Source organism: Gavialis gangeticus, unplaced genomic scaffold (genome assembly GCF_001723915.1).
Source record: "Gavialis gangeticus isolate Ggan-Ray unplaced genomic scaffold, GavGan_comp1, whole genome shotgun sequence".
Taxonomy (NCBI): domain Eukaryota; kingdom Metazoa; phylum Chordata; order Crocodylia; family Gavialidae; genus Gavialis; species Gavialis gangeticus.
The window spans coordinates 211,853,588-211,859,344 of NW_017729032.1; positions in this window are offsets into that span (position 1 = coordinate 211,853,588).

Here is a 5,757-nt window from a genome sequence, read left to right on the forward strand (position 1 = left end):
CAGGGAAAACCAGGATCCCTGCTGATGGCAACATTTTTCAAAGGATTTATGAGTAAAAAAAATCCTGGGGTATGAAAAAATCTGATTTTTCATTTGAGCTGCTGTTTGAGCTGCCTCTTCCTTATTGCTGTGCTTATCCACTTATACATTGGATCTAGTGCTGATGCCCCTAGAACTATCTTGATTTACTCCAGTTCAAGATCTGGGCCACTGGATTTACCAGAATCTGCTCAGGGTACTACCAGGCTACCAGGATGTGGGGAGGGGAATTGTGCATATCTGAAGGTTTTACTGAAAAAATCCTGCCCCCAAATGATTAACCAAATTCTCACTTTAAAAACAAAAACAAAACCAAAAAATCCTCCAGATACTGCAGAGCAAAGTTTATATACTAGACTTTAACATCCTGTGATTGAATGTTGTTATAAGAATTGAATTTAATTAGATCCCTGTGCTTTCATTGGACCTCTGAAGACATCTTTAAGTCACTACACTATTTTAACATAGTTTTGGTTGAGAAGTAGGCCAGCACTGCAATGCTTCATAAATAGATCTTGTGCAATGATCAGTTTTTTCAGAACACTGACAAAACCAAAAAAAGTAAAATAGTAGAAAAAAAATGTATCAACCTGAAGCAAAAATATTTGGTTTTATTACCAAAACAATGGTGACAAATGGAGTCAAATGAAATATTTATTTGACCAGAAATGAAACCTTTACTGGGCTGAAGGAACTGTTTATCTTCTTTCAAAAATCACATGTAGGTCATTTACCTCTGAGTTTTATCTTTTACTTATCTCAAGCTGAGGAAGAGTACTCTGTTCCTGAAATCTTATCTATAATCTCTCCCAACCATGCAGTTGGTCCAATAAAAGATATTACCTCCCAAACTTCTTACAAGTGTACGTAAATTTGAAATTAAACTTTTAAAAATGAAAAATTGAAATGTTTTCTTTGGAAATGTTGAATGATAATGTAGTGACTTTAATTATTTTTTTGGGGGGGGGGTAGGTCAGTGACAGCAATTTGATAAATTCAGCCCAAAATTTTATAAATTTATTTAGCTGATACAATGGTGCATTTTTTGGTGAAAAAAGTTACACCCAATAAAAATGAGTAATGAGTTGGTGGATGAGCAGTGTGAGAAAGATGTTTGCTGATCCTAGTTTTTGCCATATTCAGATATATCACCTTCTCTTAAATGTGCTGGAATTTAGCAATCTATCTCCCAGATTTTAAAAATAACTTCTTATTGGAAAAAATATATTTCTGTACATATTAGTACCTGTTTTACAATCAGAGGCTAAAATGAAGTATTTTCCAAATATATTTTGGGCTCATTTAAGGCCATTTTAAGATTATTGGGGCTAATTAGCAAAATGTGATTCATTAAAATTGGGGGAAATATATGACTGAGTAGATTATTGGAAAGTGAACTGAAAATTTATGACTGTGCTGGCAATGTCACAGTTATTAATTCTGAAGGATACATTATTCACAAAGATATGATTCTGCACCTAGAGATTAACTAACTCAGTAGTTCCATGGTCTATGATTTGAGAGCTATATGCATGAAACCAAATTAGATGATTGGAACAAAGCCATCAGAGCACAAGACATGGCATTCTGGTTTTGTATATGCTGTTAAATTCCTAGTGACAGGGGGAATGTAAACATTGAAAAGCTTTGTATGATGGTCACTTGAAAAAAAAATCAACAATCTTCACGCTTTCAAAGCTAACCAGCCCAAAGTCTGCCTGTAACATTAAAAAAGAAAAGCCACCCCCTGCCCCCTTTACTCTGGGGACCTCTGTAAAGATCAAAAGATTTTTTTAAAATTCTACCTATTGCTTATTTGATAGATCTGAACTATTATGAGAAACTTCTGATAGTTACAGGCTATATTCGTGAGGTTTTTATAGATAAAATTATTGACTGGAGCATGAATAAAAGTCTAACTAGTAACGAAACAAAGAGCCAGATGTTCAGCTGATGATCATTTGAGTAGTTCCATTGATTTAATTTGATTAATATCAACAAAGATTTTGATTTAAAGAGAGCAGTTAAAATATAACAGGTCTGGTTCTGGGCCTATAAATATAGTCAACATACTTTGCATCAACTAAGGTGCCTTCCCAGAATATTTTGCCAAAGTTCCATATAATGCTATATAATTACACACGATAATATTAAAGAAAATGACTCTCTCTGAATTATTTTTATGATATTTTGGAATTTTTTTCATCAGAATATTCTAGTCTTCAATATGGGCATGTTAAGTTATTTTCAGCAAATGTGGAATAATAGCTGTGATCACCCACAAAACTATTGAACGGTATACTTAAAGTTCTTACTGCTTATAATGGTTTTTTTGTTTTGTTTTGTTTCCTATAATTTAATAATAATTGATTATAGTGCCATGAGTTGTGTTGAAATAATTGGTTTCCTAATGGCATGACTAAATATTACCCTTTGTAGGTCACTGTCATGTTCCATAAACAGAGACATCTCAAAAGGGCTTTGAAAGCACTTGGATTGATTCTAGTTGACATTGCAATTACTGATGTTGATATCATTAAGGAATGTCCATCCGTAATCTATGGTTGGAACTGTTGGTGCCTGCTATGTAATTATTGTTTATCACTTGTTTTATGTTAAAACCTAGAAAATGTGGGAGCCATTAGGTGTCGCATCTAACTACCTAATAACCTGTTGTCATATGATGTTAGGGAAACATACAGTATATTTGTCTGAACTCATGGCACCCTATATTGTAAAAATGCTTTACAGCTATTGAAAAGGACCTAATTTTGTTCCTTTTGGAGCCACTGTGAGTTTTGCAAGTACATAATTGTGCATAATAGAGCAACTTCTTCATATAGCATTTTAGGACAGCTGGTGAAGACATATAAAGCTGAAAACACAGTTGTCATAGCTGACAGTAGTCTTTCATGGGCAATGGGTATAAGTTCAGTAATTAAATTGGATAGGAAATCTATAGCTGGTGTTAACAGTGAAGCTGCTAAGAACAGCTGAGCTTTCATGAATGTTCAGCTACTTAACGTGGAATGGCCAGCTGCTTAACAAAGAATAAGAAATGCCTTTATCCATGAGCTCTGTGGGGATGGCAAATGCCATTTGCTATAAATGGCTACTAGTATTAACCATGCACATTTTTACATGGCAGGGACTGTACCAGGGGATTTAGCTGTGCAGAATGGGAGAGAACCATTAAAGAAGGACTAGGCACCTAACTGACACTAACGGCACCAAAATCCAGAGGTCTTGAATTTTCTGACATTGAAATTCCCTAGGTGCCCAAAGCTCTGCTTCTGGCATGCCAGAAGCATCTTATTTATGGCAGTGGTGAACAGCTTAGCATCTACGTGACACCTAGCCTATATCAGGATTCCTGAACTAGGTGTCCCTCCGCTTATTTCACCTCAGTCTGGTTAAGTATCCTCACAGCATACCTGATGAATTGGGCTGTGTTCAGCATGAAGAAGCTGACCTACCGCATCTAGGGGCACTTGCTTAAGATGTGGAAGATACGGGTTCATGTCCTTTTTTCTGGCCGGGGGGATTTGAATCCACACCTTCCATTTCCCAGGTGAATGTTCTAACCACAAGACTACAGGCCTTCTAGGGTAGGCAGTACTGTCATTCCCTCTTGTTGAAGTTGTTCCACCTTGCATGGCCTACTTAAATATTAATTGGGACAGAGAGGGAGTGTGCAAGACTATTGTTGTGAGAGATTAGGCCTCTCAGCTGGATTCCAGTTCTTGCTGTACTGGATATGTCACTGTTTTATATTAAGCACTCCTGGGAGCTGGGAGAGAAAGCCAGGTCACTCTCCTAGATGAGGATGCTAACCAGTAGGTTTAGACAGTTATGTCCATTCTGACTTGCTCACTCTCTTCCTTTGGGCAAAGTGCATGCAAAGTGGACAGCTTCAGCAAAAGTAAATGCGAGTCAATACAACCAGGTAGAGAAGTCACTCTAGGTTAACATCCTATCAAGAAGAGGCAGAAATGGGGCCTAGCCTTTTTCCATCAGTTTACTGGCTCTTACCATTGCTTACCATCGCATTATTGGATGGGGCAATGCCTTTTCCACCTCCTCCAGTCAAGTTTTGAAAGAAAGGACTGACTCTAGCTTTGTTTTTGGAAAAAAGGGCTTGGTCACTTGACTCCAAGCTGCAGCATAATGTGCCGAAATCCTCAAGAGGGGCAGGATATGAGGAAATATTGTGCTCATCAACATTTTTACCATGCTCGTCCACATTTTACGCAGCTTCCCATTTGCATGCTAGTTTTGATGGATCCCATTCTTCATTGTTCTTCATCTGAGATGTTGAACTTGGATATTGTGAATTCCACAAAGAGCCTAAAAGTTAGGTGCTTACTCAGCACTGTAATTCCTAAATCCCTTTATAGCCATCGGTTAATGTAGCTGTCCCAGTTGGTATTTGGCCAGGATAACATAATAATTAGAACCTCTTTCCTTATGAAAAGTATTATGGATTTGTAATGACTATCAGGGTATAGCACTTTGGTGTTGCATCTCAGGCAGCTCAAAGGTAACTTATTGTAGAAATACAATTGAATCAAAAGCTGTAATTTTTACTGATATAATAGAGCAGATGTTAATGTGTATGTACCTTGGATAAGCATGCACAACTTCCACAGCCCCAGTACACTGATATTTCTCATGATTGGAAGAGGTCTCTGTAATTCTGGAGATTGAGAAAATGCCATTGGGTTTCTGCTATTTGAATGTTTTCCATCAGCATTTCTTGCTGGACCTTCCCATGGTTTGTTTATAAATTGCCTTGAGAATAATGTAGCATAAAATCTAAATTCTTTTTCCATTCTCTAAACCTTTCTTGAAGCAAGGCCATTCTGGAAATGAGTGATACGTTGCAAACAGATTATATGTATTTATTTCTTGGCCACTGTAAATAGAATGCATAATGAATAGTTGGGGGGTATTATTAGCATGTGTGCATTGAGCACATAAGGAAGATAAGATGAACTTTTTGGCTTCTATTTTCCAGTTGTTGTAATCCTAACTCAAAACAACCTTCCCTTCTGTAAACAGGGATAAAGAGTTATTTTTTAAACTGCTAAAATCTATATATTACACTGAAGATATTTTCTTACAACAACAAAAAATGATGTATTCATATCTCATTAAATATATTGTCATGTTTACAGCAGTATGCAGACCTTGGAATCTGTGGATTACAAGACTGAACTGCACTCAGTATCCTTTGAATTCGCAATTTTTTCCCTGAAAATAACTCCCCACACAAACAAACAGCAAAGTATCTATTGAACAACCCTTTCAATGTCCATGTACTCAAAGAGGGCATTGTGTCATCTGCTGGCAAATATTCTTAATTTGCTTTCCGTTTATTCTTCTTTTGCAATGTTGAATGGTTTGTCACTGGCAGGGGGAAAATACATTTATTGTTTCTACACAGAATTACATTCATATGTGAAATATCCACATGCTACATTTAAGATACAAGAGACTTTCAACTTAAAAAACCCTAAAAAGACAAAAAAACATAAACCAGGAGCTTATGTTGTTTTGTGAATCAGAAAATAATTTTACATACAGAAAAGCTGGCGGGGGAAAACACTCCCTGTGTTATAAATGACAATAATCTTTATTAATAAAATTACTGTAATTTATATGAAAATGAATAACACACAGAAGCTTTGGTGACATTACATTTCTAAACCACTAATT